Source organism: Dromaius novaehollandiae, chromosome 3 (genome assembly GCF_036370855.1).
Source record: "Dromaius novaehollandiae isolate bDroNov1 chromosome 3, bDroNov1.hap1, whole genome shotgun sequence".
Lineage (NCBI taxonomy): Eukaryota > Metazoa > Chordata > Aves > Casuariiformes > Dromaiidae > Dromaius > Dromaius novaehollandiae.
The window spans coordinates 112,834,013-112,852,538 of record NC_088100.1 but is presented as its reverse complement, the minus strand read 5'-3'; the positions used below and the strand labels follow the sequence as shown (position 1 = coordinate 112,852,538).

General features: G+C 47.9%; 1 long non-coding RNA gene across 3 annotated transcripts; it reads left to right on the top strand.

Moving 5' to 3' along the window:
• The first annotated feature begins 203 nt into the window (after window positions 1-203).
• Window positions 204-4,962, top strand: LOC112996057 (uncharacterized). 3 transcript variants are annotated; one of them, XR_003262337.2, is made up of 4 exons: window positions 204-422; window positions 1,566-1,973; window positions 2,199-2,281; window positions 4,041-4,962. It is a non-coding gene; the product is annotated as an uncharacterized LOC112996057 (long non-coding RNA). The 3 variants fall into 3 exon arrangements; XR_003262338.2 differs by having other exon boundaries at window positions 2,183-2,281; XR_010388614.1 differs by having other exon boundaries at window positions 1,566-2,281.
• Window positions 4,963-18,526: the final 13,564 nt, after the last annotated feature.

Genomic DNA, 18,526 nt, shown 5'->3' with positions numbered 1-18,526 from the left:
CCTGCTGCCCACCCGCGCTGCTGGTGGCCGGCGCATGCGCGGTGTGCGCGAGCAGCATGGCAGCGCGCAGGGATGCTGTTTCCTCTCGGCGGCCGGGGCTGCCGGGGGCACCGGTGAGGCAAGCGCGGCCCTTCGGGTGGCCACGGGTGGTGGGCTGTCTCCTGCTGGCTGGGGCCGTCGCTGCCTGAAGGCACAGGTGCGGGCCGAGAGCGTGGGGGCGTTAAGATACAACACTTAGATAAGTTGTCATGGCTGAAATTGAAGCGGCCAGAAAGATGTGAACAAGCTGAAGCAATAACATCAAATGGATCCAATCGAAAGCGGTCTCCATCCTCCAAACAAGAGAAACTCTGTTCCTCCTGGTGAGGAAGGGACACTACTAATAGTGATCAGGATTATAGAGCACCAACACATAATGCAAGGTCTGTGGGTGTAACAGAAAGTATGCTACATGCATTATGTTTGTGTGTATGTGCCTTTGTGTATCTATGAAGCATTATGTTTTAAGAGCTGAAACCTACCAAGTTAGTGTCTTAGGTAAGTGTCAATAGTCGATAGTCAAGTGACCAGAGTTACCAAAATGAGAAAGAGAAGTGTCTAAATTGTAAAATTAAGAGATCATTTTCAATAAAGCTCAATTAGTGCAACCACAGGTTAATTATGTAGGAATGATATTTGAGGAAACAGGAAGATAGATGAAGAGAGAAAAGGTTAAAGCTTTGTGGAATAAAGGCTTCTTCTCATCAGTTCCAGCTTAGAGCAGTTGTAGGAGTATTTAATTTCTTACAGCCGTGTAAAGTAGTTCTGGTATCAGCAGACTGTAGTGGAAATTACTGGAAAGGAGTCAGGAATGAAGCTGGAATGAATTTCATTAAACTGAAAGAAGTGACTGTAAAATCTCCTGACCTAAAATTCCCAGGACAAAGAAAGCCTTTTGTACTAAGGATTTCCACATCCAGTGATTCCGTGGGAGCAGCACTGCTACAAAACAGCAGTAAGGGGAAAGTGGGTGCCTGTAGCATCGGCCTTACATCTCCTTTAGGGCCAGAACAAAAATTCTCTGCCTGTGATAAAAGCTGTTGATCAGTGATCTGGGCTCTAACTGCCTTTGAGGCTTTTACCTTTGATAGCAGGGTTGCAATCCAACATGCTCAAACCCCTCTAAAGTAGCTAATGCCAAAGAAGTGAGTAGGCAGCAGAGTAGCCAAGTGGCACAGTGGGCACTGATATTAACGAGCAGGGGGTTACTGTGCAAGTGTTACAAGAAGTGCATCTTCTGAATTGAACGAGGGGCAGAGCACAGTTGTACCAAAAATGTGGACACGGAAAGTTTCTGAAAGATTAACTTCCAGCAACGACTTAGTCTAACTTCCCTCTCACAGCAAGCCCAAATGTCATGATAGCCTGCAAAATGGGGTGGGGGAATGGTGTTTCTGGCTTGCATATTCTTATTTATCTTGTTTGTGTCTATTAGATCAGCTTTTATGCTCATTACTAACTTTGATTTCTTACAATTTTCTGCAAAGCTTTGATTTTTTTTCTTGCTTTCCTTTTTGCTTTTTTAGGGCAGCGGATTTTACCATGCCTCCATCAACAAGTGCTGGCTGAGAAGATCATAATGTGAACACAGATTCCTGAGGCAAGGCCAAGGAGCTGAGATTCGCAGCTGGCCAGAAGAAAATTGCTTGGGAGCTGTTGCTAGCCTTGAGCTATAGGTGCTAGTGCATATGGCTCACTTTTTCGGACTCAGAGGAGTTTTCTTCAGTTGTAGAAATTTTAGCTTGGCTTTATACCCTGTAGTAATGATGTTTTTGTGTTTGTAAATTCTGTTAATCCTAGGCATTCAGAACATCAAGGAAAGACTATACACTGCCATAAGAAATATAAGCTACCACCCTCAGGCCTGAAGCCTTGCCTACCTATTTCGAGCTGTATTTTGGTCTGTTTACCTGAAATAACCAGTGATGCCTACAGTAAGAATTTTCATGGCTGATAGCTAACCTGTGACCTAACGTGTGTTTGCCTTGCTTTGCTTAGTCTGACTGCTCAATGTGATAACCCCAGAATAAAAATCGTTACAGTGCTTAAGGGAGCGCAGGGATCTGTGTGCCCAGACTGGGGAACTGCAATTAAAGCTTTGAAAAAATGCTCTAAAATGAGAATCATCCAATGATCTTGGTAGTTTGATTCATTTGCAGGATAATCCTCCAAGGGCAGCAACCTGAAGAGAAGCAGCTCGACCTGTTTTGTTGATTTCAGTGATGCTGTTTTAAGGAAGCATGTAAGTACAGAAGAGGCTTGGGAGGGGTAGCAACCAAGAAAGGAAAGAGCAAGGGAGAGTGAGAGAGTGAAAAAACTAAGTGCCACAAGTACTGAAGTTGTTAAGGGCTGAGAGAACTTGAGTTTAAGAATGCACATATGAAGGATCCCCACTTTGACTCCTGTCTGTAAGCCCCCCCACACAGAGTGTCCTGCAGATGCCCCCCAAAAGCCCCCAGTTCCCATAATCCTTCCACACCACCACCACCAACCTTAAAGTCCCTAGACCTAAAAGACACCCTAAATGCTGCCCCAACAGCACCAACCACCCCTGTACCCAGACCCCCTGTGACCCCAAACATCTACCTTCTTCTATGTGTCAGTCCTAGCTTCCCAGTGACTGCAGAGACACCTGTGCCCTCTCAGTCCCACATTGTGGAGAAACTGCATGGATGTCCTGTTATCCCTGTGCAGCCTCCTTGGGGACCAGGCAGGGGCATGGATGCCCCCCACAGACCTCCCTACAGCTCTCCAGCACCCCCAAGGGACCCCCTACTTGTCTTGCAGCACCTTCTGGCCCTGTCCCAGTAAGACAAGCACAAACTAGCACTTTATTCTCAATTAGCCCAGATGTCATTAGATTCAATTAGGGTAAACAGCAAGTCCCTGCTGGATGACCCTGCAACGCCCTCAGCTTCAGCATCCCTGGATACTGATGTGGCTCTTCCAGAACTCGCACCGCACTGGGGTTCTCCTCGCTGCATCCAACAAGAGTGCAAGTGACCTCACAGATCCCAAATGCCTCCAAACCCTGTCACAGGGCCCTAAAAACCCTGCTCCAAAGTTCCGTGCCCAAGAGTCTCCAAAGATCCCCAGACCTGCCCCAGGGTCCCAAAACACCCCAAATCCTGCTTCAGGGCCCCCAGAGACCTTCCTCCAAATCTTACCCCATAGCTCCCAACTCTCCAAACCTGCCCTGTGGCCATGGAACACCCTAAATCCTGTTCCAGGCCCCACCAAAGACTGCCCCCAAACCCTGCCCAATAGCTCACACCAATGCCCAGACACCTCCAAACCTGCCCCAGCACCCCAAAGACCTCCGCCAAAGACCTATCCCTCTGACTCCCTATCCCTGTTTTCTCTCCCTCCATCCCTCTGTCTGACTTCCTCTCCCTCTTTTCCTCTTTCAACTCTTATGACTGGCTCTTCATTCTTCTCATTCTTTTCCTATTGCTCTGGCAGGCTTCCTGTCCCACTCATCTGCTCCCCATCCCTTTGTCCTCCCCTACATCCCTTTCTCTCCTCTTCCATTTCTCTGTCCACCTCTCCATCCCTCTCTTCCACTACCTTCCCCTCTGTCTGATTCTCCATCCTTCTTTCACTCCTTGTCATTCTGTCCTGCTCCCTGCCCCTCTCTTTGTGTCCCCATCCCTCTCTCTGCCTCTCCATCCCTCTTTTTCCTTTCCATCCAAGTGCCTATCTCCCCATCCCTCTGTCTGTCTCCTCATTCCTCTGTCCAGCTCCGCCTCTCTCTTTTCCTTTCTTTATTCTGTCCAGCTCCACCTCCCTCTTTTCCTCTCTTCTGCTCCATGGCCATCTGTCCAGCCCTCCCTCCCCCTCTTTCTATCCCTCGGTCCAGCTCCCTGTCTCAGGTCTCTATCCTTCTCTTTCTTTCTCCATCCCTCTGTCAAGCTCTTTAGTCCTCCTTTTCTCTCTTTTGCTCTTTATCCCTCTGTCCAGCTGAAGGTCCTCATTCCTTTGTGTTTTGTCTGGTGTTGCAGGTGGCAGGAGATGGTTCCCTCAGCAGAGATGATCAGCAGCAAGCAGAGGGTGCCATCAGTTTGCCAGATTCAGGTCATGTCAGACACCTCTACAGTGACTGCACGCTGGCATTGAGCCCAGTTTTCTGTTGGATCTGTCTTCATGTAAACTAGTATCTTCCCTGCATCAGTCTCACTCTGCTCATCTTCCTCCTGTCTGCAGCAGCAGCCTGCACTCAACTTTGCATTCTGACACACTGCTGTGTCACAGGGCTTTCAAGCAAGGTCTGTTTGACTTGGGCCACTTGTGTTTCCTCTTAGGCAGCCTCAGCAAATGAAGCAAAACCATCTTCCCATCATTGTCCAGGCCAGAGTCATTAGCTCAGTCTCTTCAGAGTTTGGACTTTTTGAAGGCTGTAGTTTTATCCTGTCTTGGCTGGATTCTGCTTTCTGAGTGGTCTGGAGGTGACTGAAGACTTTGGATGGCATGAGTGTTTTGTGCCTGTGTTTTCTGTGGGAGAAAGGCTATGCTGAGTGGAGAAGTGCAGAGGGGTGTGGGTGGAGGGCAGAAGAGGTGGCTTGGGTGGGCTGGCTTTCTCCACAGCTGGAGGCTCTGTGGAGATCTACCGCCAGCCATGGAGGACAAGCTCTGACTTGCAGCGTAGCCACAGCTGAGTTCTGGAACTCCATCATATGTGAGCAGGGCTGGGAAGTGGATAGTGGTTGTCCCCTAGGTGGTTATAGGTGTCCCTGCCTGTGGATGTTTGCCTATGGAGCTGAGAGAAACAAAAATACTAATTGTGTGTAATGCAGATGAACTGGTGCTTGTGGTGTTTCAGGTAGGTTCAGTGCAGTTAAATTGCAGCTTAATGCAGTCCTGTGGAGTGATTCTTGCATATGGTCATGTTTGAGTGTTAGCTAAATACAAGCTTATAAACAGCAACTGTAACATGTTTCTTGATCGCTTTTAGGACCCCTGTAGTTTGTTCAGAACACGTCCTGAGGCCTTTACTGTGCCCCAGAGCAGTCTGTGGGTATTTTAGGCCCTCTTAGCACCCCTCCAGTCCCCTCAGAAGCCCTCCAGAGGCCTTCCTTGTACCCCAGAGCTTTTAATTTGGCCTTCTGGCCCCCTTAGGACCTCTGTGGTCTGCACTGGACCACTGCTGAGGCTGTCATTGTGCTCCAGAGCCCTGGGTTGGTCCTTAAACCCCTTTAAAAACCCTCTAGTCTGCTCTGGATACCTCTTCTGGCTTTCCATGTGGCCCGCAGCCATTTTTTGCGCCTCTAGCCCTATTAGTGCCCCTCTAGTCCCCTCAAAGCTTTTTCCTGAGGCCTTCCTTGTGCTGCAGGGGATTTTTTTTTTTTTTTTTTTTTTTTTTTTGCCCTCTAGCTCTCTTAGGACTCCTCTAGTCCTCTCAGAAGCTCTCTGGAGGCTTTCCTTGTGCCCTAGAGCATTTTTTTGGCCTTCTGCCCCCCTCAGGACTCCTCTAGCCTGCACTGGACCATTCCAGTGGCCTTTGTTTTGTCCCAGAGCATCCACTGAGATGCCTGAGGTGCCAGGTGGGCCAACCCAAGAAGGCCCTCAGGCCTCCTGGCCCTCCCAGGGAATGTGATGCCACTCCACTGGCCCACAACAAGGCCGCTTACCTTCACTGCAGCAGAAGCCCCCCTCAGTATGCTGGTGCCGCTGTGCTTGCCTCCTCCACCTAGATGCAGAGCTTTTGGATGCCCTTGAGAGCTGCTCAGTGCCAGGCAAAGAAAAAGGAGGAGTGAAGCCATCAGTGGATGATGCTAGACAACAGCCTTCCAAGAAATAAGCCCCCTGTGCCCCAATGGCTCCTGGCCTGGGCACCCCCTTCCTGCTGCACCAGGCGGAACCACCTGAAAGGGCCCTTGGGATTCTCTTATCTCACCCAGGTGCTCACACACAGGCCTGGCACTTGGCTGTTTACCTCTGCTGCAGTGGAAACTCCCTCTTCTTGCTAGTGTGCTTGCCTCCAAAGTGAAGGTGCATGGGCCTGGGACGCCCTCGATTGCTACTCGCTGCCATCACCCATGTCCAGCATGCAAAAAAAGAGGAGCGAGGCCATCAGTGGATAAGGCCAGTCCCAGCCCCCCAAGAAACAAGACCCCCATCAACTAAAGTCCCCAGCCCTAGAGCTAACCCTGTCTGCTGCCCTGGGGGACTCCATTGAGACCCCTGATGCCACCAGGCGGGACCAACCAAAAGGGCCCTGGGGACTCTTCCCTCCCTTCGTGTACACAGCCAACTGGCATGGCACGCAACTGCTGACCTCTGAGGCAGCAGAGGCACCCCCACATGCCAATGCTGCTGGCATTGCCTCTGCAGTGCACAGCCACACAGGCCCAGCATGCCCTCGGGAGCTGATGGCCGCTGCAATGCTCATGCACCATGCAAAGCAAAGCAGCAAGGAGACCATCAGTGGCCACTGAAGGGCTACAGCCCCCTGAGAAAAAATACCCCTGTGACCAAAATTCCCTGCCCCAGAGGATGCCTTTGCCACTGCCCTGGGGAACTCCATCAAGATCCCTGAAGCAGCAGAAGGCACCAGCCAGAGGGCCCTGGCACCTCTCCCAAACCTCCCCACCATGCCCTCAGGCAGTCGAAGGCATAGCTCTTGGCAGGCTTTCCTTTTCCCTGCCTGTCCTGATCCAATATCGGGAGGGTTTCGTTACGATCCCAAGGACGAGATTAAGACGCTATAACTGGTCAAATATCGTACAACCTCTTAACTTTATTTTTCACAAAGTGGGGAGAAAAGGTGGGGGAAGGGTGAAGGGGAGAGGGGAACAAGGGCAAGGGGAAGAGATAGAGAAAATTGGGAAAGGAGAAAAGAAACTAACTACCACCACTCCGAGTCCGATGATGTTCCGCTGACTCCGTTCGAGATCTTCAGTCGTTGCAAGCCCCCCTTATTCACACAGTCTGCGGGTTTTATAGGTTCTTGCCTCGCCTCTGGGAGGTGCTTCCTCACTTCCCATGCAGATTAGCTGTCATGCGCAGTCCGCCCTCTCGGAACCTTCCAGAAACAGGCTGGGGGCTTCTGGGGGTCTCTTGTTCATGCTCAGATCGCATATGTGTACGTGCGAGTCATGCCAGACATGCTGTTCCCCTAGAAGCCGCCTTCTGCCCTTTTTGCACCTTTTTTTTCTGCATAGGCACATGAGGTTGTTTACCTCTAAAGTGTGAAGAAGATGGTTTCTTTAGTTCGAGTCAGGATGGTCAATGCCAGGAAATGGCAGTGCAGCAGCAATGTCGAGACAAAACCGCATTTAGTACCGGTTCGCTACACTCTCTGCCTTGAGTCTTGTTAAAATCAGTTCTGGTGTAAGAGTTGTCTCTTGGGAACCAGACAGACGTTGGGCTAGGATTCCTAAATGAAGGAACCGCCTTGCATGTTGGCTGCACATCCTCATTTTGGGACTGGCATATATGTGCAAATAAAGTGATTCAAATGTAGAATACCCCCAGACTTCTTTTTATGTCCGAAAGGAAAGCATAAGCATCTGCTAGTGATGGGTAGAGCACACAGACCTTAGAAGACATGGCAACAAAACTTTAATTTACAGTCATTTGCCCTTCTTTGTATGAGAGACTTTGAAAGGGTAGAGTACAAGAAAAATGCTGTGTGTATTCAGCGCTTCTGTAGAGCAAGGTAGGAAAACGTTAAGACGTGCTCTCTTCTACGCAGTGAAGTATAAGATTATTTAGTAATCACCATTCTACAGGTGTCAACTTTTGCTGAATGGTAACTAATGTTATTTTAAGACATTTCTGGATATTTGTATCAATAATTTCATGATCGCAATATTCTCTACTGAGGAGTGCCTTGCCCCTCAAAATTATGCACTTCTTTTCAGTTGGAGCATTTGAGGAGCCCAGTGTTCAGTATCACAATCACCTTTCACCCTTAGGTGAAGCACCTGTAAGACCTGATCTAGCAAATTAATATTCCTGTTTTCAAATGGATCTGTGAGAGGAAGAGAAAGACTCTGGAGTTGGTGCTTAAAAACTTAAGTAAAGATCATATAGAATTATTTATAGAAACTAACTTGGACAGCTGCTGCTCTGATTATCTTGTGGGACTCATTAAGGCCCTGTTTGACATTCAAATAAATTCTTCTATCTAGTGGCAAGAAGGAAAGAAAATATGTACTTTAAAGAAATTACAGGATTTAGAAATGAAGATGAAAGATTCAGAACTATCTTATAGTTACTTTCTCCTCCCTCTGCTCTCTTATAAACTGGAAATATTATGACAAAGATGTACGGTGGCCTCTGATGTACTGCACAGAAATAAATGAGAAAGTTAATTGGGGAAGCACTGTATTGTACACCTGAAAGAAGAGGAGTAAAACAGGAATGAGAGAATACTGTAGCACTTTTGAGTCCAGGTCTACCAATCAGAAGTTAGCATTATAAAGTCAAACTTCAGCTGTATTTCAGGTGCAATTTTATTTCACATGCAATATTCAGTAAATGACTGAAGAGGGCTGCTGCTTTCAGAGACATGTGCAGCCTATTAAGAAGGCACATTGCAAATCCTGTGTATTTTTCTAGGGAAAAAAAAAAGTATTGAGAGTAGCATAAGTGGGTGAAAAACAAAAACTGGCAGATTGAAGGCTCAGGAAAGAGGTTCTACTTTTTACCAGCTTATTATGTGAATTTTATATTTGTTTTTGTGCTGGTTGTATGCCCAAGAAAGATATATTTTATAAATACAAATAATGAGGAAAAACAGCACATTGCAGTATCTTCATCTGTTAGATGAAGGTAAATTCTTCTCAGAAACAGGCTCTCATTTTCCAGATGTGTATTAAGGTGTTGACTTTGACCAATAGAAACAATTTTAGTTGTACTAATATTTGAAGATAAATACAATAAAGACTGAGATGCACTGATATTGTAGTAACTAGGCTGACTAGTACCATACATAGCTATCAGAAACCAACAGAAGTTTCCTCTTTAGTTTCATTTGATAGAGGTTTGTATTGCCTGGCATCTTGCTTTGAAATTTAGCTGGAAATGAAGCTCAGTCAAAAAATCATTAGACAAGATTCCAGCTGGTCCTATTTTCTTACACAAGACTTTCTCTCTACTTCATAATTTCTGCCCTATCACCCTAAATAAGTAACATGTCATATCCATGTTGCCACACTGCACTTGCTGGACTGAAGAAGTAACGCCTTTTAGCTAAACAGTGATATTCAACCTGTCACTAATTTCTAATTCTACCTATATGTTTCTATTGGATTTCCCAAGGGTCACTCCCTTATACATCTGCTCAATCTCTGTCTGAACTGGCTCCCTGGAAATGAACACATGAACTTCGTGGCTTAAGTATTAGAAAAAGTGAAAGGAAGCAGGCAGCAAAATAGTTGGTAAATAATCAGAGAAAAGGCAAAACAATTAACCGCTCTACACTGGTTAAGCTCGGAGAGCTTTTTCTTATCTTGCATTTCGTCTCTGTATGCCTCTCAAATGCTTAACTACTCCAAAATTATTTTTTCTTTGGTAATTAACTGCAGGAGCTGTGCACATTGATCTGCAGGATCTCTTTTTTTGGGGGGGTTAACATTGGGTAAGTATTATCTGTTCATTCTGACAGCTGATCTATGACAAGAAATCAGCTGCTATCATTCCTGTGTATTTCTCTAGGGCTCAAAAGGAAACATTTCACCTGAAATATTCTCATACAGATTCCAGAATTTTTCTTTACATCTGACACTGTCTTATGCATTCTGGCCCTCTGAAAAATCACAAGATTTTTTTTTCCACAACTTTTATACTTGAATAAATAGGAAACGCCTATGTCTTCAACACACCTGCAGTTACATCTGCAGTAACGACTGCAGATACAGAGGTGCTACAGCAAGGAGGTTATGTGTCTACTGACATGTCATGCCATGAAATTTGATTTAGTTTGGTCAAGGAATCTGATACTTCCTTTTTATTGAGGATGCTCCTAGAGGAATATCTTTTGCTTTAGGAACGCCCTTATCTGCTGTGTGATGTGAATCAATCCTCTCTTATACCACACCCTCTAATTTGCCTTTCCATATCTATTTATTTGGCTATTTCTTTTGCTGAAAAAGCTTCTCTGAGAATCACAGTAAGTCTTGTTTCTTTACTGCTGATCAGGGACACTGTCTGCCTTGGAGTCACGATACCCTACTGGAAACTACAGACTCATAGTGAAAGACTTCTCTTTACCTTAGATCCATGTGGGCATTAATTTCCAAAGATAAAAAACCCTTTCCCTACCAAAGCATGTTTCCTAACTCCCTGCAATGGCACTAGGAAATCATACACTGCCCAGCATAGCAGCTTAGCTTCTCTCTAGTTTTCAGCTACGTTTTGCAAATAAAGGGGATCTAGAGCAGACACACCTCCACGCACAGCCATACTCCTTCCCATTATTAGCCCTGTGCAATGAGCCCACCCCATCAGGTCCTCATTCACTCTGTATCAAAACATCCTGGGAGGGATGTGACTCCATCAGGCTTCATCCTTATTGTCCATGTATTGTATGACTATCAGGAAAGACTTCAAAATGATAGTGGAAACAGTTCAGATCCTTCTCTGGAAAAAGAAAAGGAGATCCTGACTGTAGTTTATGAGCATCAGTTCAAAACAACTGATTACATTTCATAAAGTAGAATTAATTATGCACCTGCTCTCCAAAAAACAAACTATTTTCAACAATTTGCAAGCCATACTGATTTCATATTCCTCATGGAAAGGCCGTGAAGGACTTTAAAGAGACATCTATAGAGAAGCTGTACCTACCAGAAAACAAAGCACTGACTGTTATACTCCCAAAATACTAGAGAAATCTAAGCAGTTCATATTGGAGGAGGGTGTCTTCTTCCTCTTTATGGAATGCAGAAATTTCAAAGCAGAAAGTGATTTCTAAAATGCAAGTGAAAAAAATGATAGGATAGCCTAAATCAGTAATTCAAGATTTGCAGACTGAATCGATCACAGAAGTAGGTATTCTCATGAAAACAGTATGAGAGAGAAATAAAGAAAAACATTGCAAAAAAGAAAAGAAACACATAAAACTAAACACTAGTCATATACATTAATCTATTGACTCTATGAGTTACAATAATTAGCCCACAGCAATATGAGATGAGTATTAATCTGTCATCAGTTTTAAGAATATGAGGAGGGCTGACCAAGTTCCTAGGTAATGACCACTGACCACACAATTGTCTCTTGTATCTGGATGAGATAAAGCAAGAGGAGCATAAAATATCCTGAAGGATGTTAAAAGTAGCCACTTAGTAAAATAGCAAAGAGCATTGGAAGGAGGCGAGGAGATATAATCAGTAACCGAGGTAGCTAGGAAGAAAGTCTGGTGCGGGAAAAATTCTCAGTGACCCTTCTGATGCCAGGTGCTTATAAAAATAAGTAAAGACATCCTGGATTCCTTGGAAAAAGTCCTGTCTTTGTTTTCATGCCAATCTGCTCTAATGAGATTAAATTTTCTTTTGAAGCAGACGAGGTTAGATAGGGTATAAGGGCAGAAATTTGACTATGTCGAATTTGCAACTGATCTGCAGCCGCGGATGGCATCATCATTGCTCTAGATAGCGAGAGGCATGCATGCCTGCCCATTTCCCAACCTCGCCATAGGAATCGATATTGAGAGGTATCGATAGTTATCAATACCTCTCGATATCAATCCCTATGGGTAGGCCTCCATACCTCCGCCTCTCGCCATGCAACTCTAGCTTTCCATGCCACAATGATTTTGCTTTCCGCAAGTGCCAAACGCTATCAACATTGACCATTCTCCACATGCAGGCGCCTCGAGGAACACCCTTGTCCATACGGATGGCTTTGTAACAACATCTAGGGATGGCAATCCCTATCGAGAGCCATCAATCCTCTGTCTCCATGTCTAGACATCTATGGAGTGGTCCTATTGAGAGGTAACGAGACCTCTCCATCCCGAAACGCATCCACGGCTTTCGAGCTCCGGCCGAGTTTGCAAGCAGTGGGCAGTCACCGATGGCATCGTTGCTTGCTCTCCATAGTGAGAGGCATGCAAGCCTGCATATGGATATCGAAGCCTATCGATATGTCCCCAAACCACTCCTTGGCCGCAGGCATGCCTAGCTTTGGCTGTGGGGCCGATGTTGCTCTCGGAAGGCGACGCCGACCATCGACACCGACCGTTTTTCTCACCGACGGGCCTTGAGAAGTATGAGTATCCCTCGCTATTGGGAGGGCACCACATCCATAGCTATCGATCCCTCGCACTACGCAGTGATCCCTCTTGATCTCGAGAGGCCATGAGGCCGTGGATTTCCATACCTGCTTACTGGGATCCATGGCACTAGGTGACAATAGTTATCGGTAACTGTCGACATCCATCCCTGCCGAGAGCCATGGATACCTCTCGCTCGCGACAGCCAGCTGCGCCTTTCACTCTGGGGCCAGTCTTGCACTTGGGAGCCATGAAAGGGCATCGCTGTCGATCACTCTGAAGATGGAGCGGCATCGATGCCTGTCCAATTCCAGGCCTATTGATAGGGCTTGATATCGATATCAAAGCCTACTGATAGGTCCGCAAAGGGCTCCTTGGCAGCAGGCATGCCTAGCCTTGGCTGTGGGGCCCATGTTGCTCTCGGGAGGCGACGCCGACCATCGACACTGACCGTTATTCGTGTCGAAGGGCCTTAAGGAGTACCCATGTGCCAACCTCTCAGGAGAGCACCACATCCATAGCTATCGATCCCTCGCACTACGCAGTGATCCCTCTCCATCTCAAGAGGCCACGAGGCAGTCGATTTCCATACCTGCTTAGCAGGATCCATGGCACTAGGTGCCAATAGTTATCGGTAACTGTCGACATCCATCCCTGCCAAGAGCCATGGATACCTCTCGCTCGCGACAGCCATCTGCGCCCTTCATCCTTGGGCCAGTCTTGCACTTGGGAGCCATGAAAGGGCATTGCTATCGATCACTCTCAAGATCGAGCGGCATCGATGCCTGTCCAATTCCAGGCCTATCGATAGGCTTTGATATCGATATCAAAGCCTATCGATATGTCCCCAAACGGCTCCTTGGCCACAGGCATGCATAGCTTTGGCTCTGGGGCCGATGTTGCTCTTGGGAGGCGACACCGACCACCGACACTGACCGTTTTTCACGCCAACCGGCCTGGAGGAGTATCGATGTCCCAAGCTATTGCAAGGGCACCACGTGCATAGCTATTGATCCCTCGCACTACGCAGTGATCCCTCTCCATCTTGATAAGCCATGAGGCGGTCAATTTCCAAACCTACTTACCGGGATGCATGGCACTAGGTGCCAACAGTTATCGGTAACTGTCGACATCCATCCCTGCTGAGAGCCATGGATACCTCTCGCTTGCGACAGCCAGCTGCGCCTTTCACTCTGGGGCCAGTCTTGCTCTTGGGAGCCATGAAAGGGCATCGCTATTGATCACTCTGAAGATGGAGTGGCATCGATGCCTGTCCAATTCCAGGCCTATGGATAGACTTCCATATCGATATCTAAGCCTATCGCTAGGTCAGCAAACCGCTCCCTGGCCGCAGGCGTGCCTAGCCTTGGCTGTGGGGCCCATGTTGATGTCGAGAGGCGACGCCGACCATCGACACTGACCGTTTTTCATGCCGAGGGAGTATCGAAGTGCCGACCTCTCGTGAGGGCACCATGTCCATAGCTATCGATCCCTCGCACTATGCAGTGATCCCTCTCGATCTCGAGAGGCCGCGAGGCAGTCGATTTCCATACCTACTTACCAGCATCCATCGCACTAGGTGCCAGTAGTTATTGATAACTGTCAACAACCATCGCTGCCAAGAGCCATCGATACCTCCCGCTCACGAGAGCCAGCTGCAACTTTTGCTCTATGGCCAGTCTTGCACCTGGGAGCCATCAAAGGGCGTCGCTATTGATCACACTCAAGATCGAGCGGCATCGATGCCTGTCCAATTCCAGGCCTATCGATAGGATTCAGTATCGCTATCGAAGCCTATCGATACGTCCCCAAAAGGCTCCTTCTTGCAGGCATGCCTAGCTTTGGCTGTGGGGCCGATGTTGCTCTCGAGAGGCAACACTGACCATCGACACTGACCGTTTTTTACGCCGACAGGCCTTGAGGAGCATTCAAGTACCGACCTGTTGCGAGGGCACCACATGCATAGATATCGATCCCTCGCACTACGCAGTGATCCCTCTCGATCTCAAGAGGCCACGAGGCCATGCATTTCCATACCTTCTTACCGGGATCCATGGCACTAGGTGCCAATAGTTATGGGTAGCTGTCGACAGCCATCCCTGCTGAGAGCCATGGTTACCTCTCGCTCACGACAGCCAGCTGCACCTTTCACTCTGGGGCCAGTCTTGCACTTGGGAGCCATGAAAGGGCATCGCTGTCGATCACTCTGAAGATGGAGCGGCATCGATGCCTGTCCAATTCCAGGCTTGTCAATAGGCTTCAATATCGATATCAAAGCCTCAATCAAGCAACAGCAAGAGGGTCCCGGTTCCAGTTCATCTTCAGTTCTGGTTCAGTCTTCTGTCTTTGGTCGTCCCTGTTCGGGCGCCAGTTGCGGGAGATTAACGGACAGCACACCAATCAATATGATTAAATGCTGACACTTTATTAAGCCCAAATAGCGTCTTTTATATGCCTTAACCGTGATCACATGAATCAAACTATACAGTGATTGGTACATGATCATTTTGCATATCCATCTAAACAGTATATGATTGGATAGCATTTACTGTCCACGAGGAGGCAAAGAAACTCCCCTAAGCCCATAAGTTTCTCACTGAACATCTGGGAGTTGTTTTTCTCGTTCCAAGGACAGTTTCTCACCACATTGCATGCCCTCTAGTAACCTTACCGGTAGGCCACAAAACCTACTTTCACACTCTTCCTATTAGCATTAGGGCTGGATTGCTCACATGTCCGTTTTCCTCTGGAAAATCCTCCACACCACTCCTTCTCCGCAGGCATGCCTAGCTTTGCCTCTGGGGCTGATGTTGCACTCGGGCAGCAACGCCAACCATTGAAACTGACCGTTTTTCACGCCAACGGGCCTGGAGGAGTATCGATTTGGTGAAGGAGGGAAGGGAAGTAATATTCCACAGGCTTGGGGGGTGCGCTCTCCCCAAGACCAGGTCTCTTTTGTTTTCCAGGCCTGCTGTTGAAGCGCAAGAAGGGCTGTTGCTGACACCAGCCACGTCACAGAGGTGGTTTAGGACTCTGATGATTCTGAATGCTGATGCTAGCATGGGCATGGGTACTAAGAGTTGCTCTGGTAATGCTAACAGTGTGTGCACTAGGCCTCAGCTATTGCTTCTCAAAATTAACACAGCAATGTGTCTGGCAGCTGTGTTGTCAAATGGAACCGGCCAAGCCAGTGAATCTACCAGGCAGCATCTTGAAAATAGTTGAATCCTACCACCAAGGCATAAATTCAATGAGCTTATTAATGGAAGCCCTATAACAGCCTGCCTGCGTGTACCAGGGTCAGTGGATGAGGCTGAGCCTCCATCTGCTGAGCTTGAACGGCATCATTCTGCGCAGTTGGTTTTGGAGACTGCAACCGAGTCTCCAAAATGCAGATGCATTCCTCCCAAGCCTTAATACGCTTTGCCTTCGCATCGAGCCAAGCCAACCACACACCTCTTCTCAGCACCTCTCACTAGCAAATGAGAGGTGAGCAGCTTTCTTGCACACAATGCCTTTACCCTTGCCATCTTTCCCCATGTGGCCTCTAACTGATGCGTGAGCGCTTCTTTGCAAGCCCGCTTACTCTCAACCCACTGCTGGTTGAACTTTGGGTTCTTAGGGATGCCATGCCTCTGTAAAGAGCTTTCCAAAGGCCCCCATCTCCGCAAGCAACATCTCACTCCTGGCACCAGTAATGCTGCAGGATGACCAACTAGCCTTATAGTCCTGGCTCACATGGGTTTCATGTGGCACGAGGGAGGGGGAGAAGGAGATTTACTGCATGACTCCACAACTTCCTTTTAAAGAACTATACTTACTGCATGAGTTACAACAGTAGAAAGCAACAATTCTTCTCAAGAGAAAATTGGTTCAACTAGAAGGCTTAGTCTCCAAGGATAATTGATCTTACCCACAGGTTGCCTGAGGGCACCGCATACACTCAATCCCAGGGAAGAAACTGCAGGAGGGCATCCTCATCCCAAGGGTCTCCACAAGTTGGCTGACCCACTGGCACCCACATGAAGCCCAAGACAGCCTCTGGGGGCCACCCTATTTATACCCTTCAGGTGGAGGTGGAGTTGCTAGGCCAGGTGCAGTTTCTGCATGCAATCGCAGTCCCTAGCTGTTGGCTGCTGCGGGGTTCCACCTCTCCCCCATCGTTGTTATGATGATGGCGCCCACAGGCATGGGGGGACCCACCCACCCCCCCCCCAGTGGCAGGCGGGCCGCCTTATGCACTGAAGAAAGGTGTTTGAGTGGCTGCGGAAGACTTTCTTTACTCTTGCAGTGGTCATCCCAAGGAGAGAGCCCATAGCTCAGGTAAGAAGGAGCTCATTCCAGTCCACAATGATTACCACTGCCCCAGCTGTGAAAGCAGGTGTTGTCTCTCAAGGTCTTCACTAGGAGGCAAGAATTCCAGACTACCATAAGTAACACTGCCCCAGCAGTGAGCAGAGGCTTTGTCTCTCAGGGTCCTGGAGCCCAAGCAGGCCTTAGCTCAAAGTCTTGCCATCCTCCCTTTCAGAGTGTGAAGCACAGGGATGTAGATGGCTTGTAACTGGCACGAGATTGGGGGGGGTGCTGCTGGGAGCTGCTCCCTCTCACACGGACCCCTCCCCAGCTCCATCAACACCTTCCATCCATACCGTGTAGTTGTGGTGAGACCGCCTTTTACTTACGCAGGAGGCAGTTGTAACAGTGTCACGTGCTAGCCTTTCAGGGATGTGGCCGGTTGATTTTTAAGCATGTATCTTTAATTTGTGCTATACTGAATGTTCACTAATTTGACGAATACATCCAAAAGCAATGCAAGTGGCAACAGATAGGAGCACCACAGAACATAGAAAATGCAGGAAACTAGTTAAACTGTCAGGCGATTGTGCAATTGGAGGATAATGTCGCAGGTAACGGTCTCAGGCTGAAGTAGTGTCCAAATTAAACGGTTCCAGGTATGTGTTCTTTTCAGAATAGCCACGAGGTCAGCGGGTTGCCACAGAGATCCTCCGGGCTTTTTTCGTTTTAGAGACGAACCATGCAGGTGCTCGAAATGCACAGCCAAGTCCAGCCCAGGATTCCAGGCGCGATATGCTCCACAGTCTTTGCTGAAGTTTACTTTTCGGGGTTCTCCAGGGTAGGTCTCATCATCATCATCCTGGTGATGGCATGCACTCTCACAATTTGAGCCAAACTTGGCAGGTCTCGTTAAACACCAAGGTCTGCTAGCTAGCATTTTTGACCACAGGCCAGAATGGTGTCCGCTGTCCCAATCACTAGTGTCAGCTGCTAGCCCCCAAGGAAGAGAAGAACAAGGTCTAGAAGCCTTGCTAAGACAGCAATTAGCAGTACAAATGGTGGGGTGTCAGTCCAGCGCTGTGCAGGCCAGGAATCTTCGCAGTTGGCAGCCTACACAGAAAAGGTAAATGAGCCATCCTTCTTCCAGAGGTGGAGGAGGCAGTCTCCCCAGTCAGAAGGTGGGTGTGGATTTTTTTTGTTTTTTTTCTCCTTCAGGGCTGCCTCATCCACTGACCCTGGTATACGCAGGCAGGCTGTTATAGGGCTTCCATTAATAAGCTCGTTGAATTTATGCCTTGGTGGTAGGATTCAACTATTTTCAAGATGCTGCCTGGTAGATTCACTGGCTTGGCCGATTCCATTTGACAACACAGCCGCCAGACACATTGCTGTGTTAATTTTGAGAAGCAATAGCTGAGGCCTAGTGCACATACTGTTAGCATTACCAGAGCAACTCTTAGTACCCATGCCCATGCTAGCATCAGCATTCAGAATCATCAGAGTCCTAAACCACCTCTGCGATGTGGCTGGTGTTGTTGTCCAAAAAGCCAATTCGTTGCCCGGTGTGCAATAAGCCAATAATTACACACTCAGGAGAGACATTTGCTTATTTATTTCAGAGTTGCGCAAGCCTGGGTGCTCGGTGGTTTCCCACACATCAAGCACACCCCACCCCCCCCAACTTTTCAAGTAGCATTTATACAAACAAATTGCCAGATTTGCAATTTTCCCTTTTACACTGATTGGTTAGTGATTTCTTCATTCCCCAGGCCCCACCCCTGTCTCTCAAGGTCCTGACAAGGGGGAGATAGTCCAGACCCCTTAATTAACTTTGTTTCAGCAGTGAGAGGAGGTTTTGCTTCCCAGGGTCCTGGCGCCCAAGCAGGCCTTATTTCAAAGCCTTGACATCCTCCCTTTCGGAGTGTGGGGCACAGGAATGCAGACTGCTTGTAACTCCCTTATCTTTCCAGC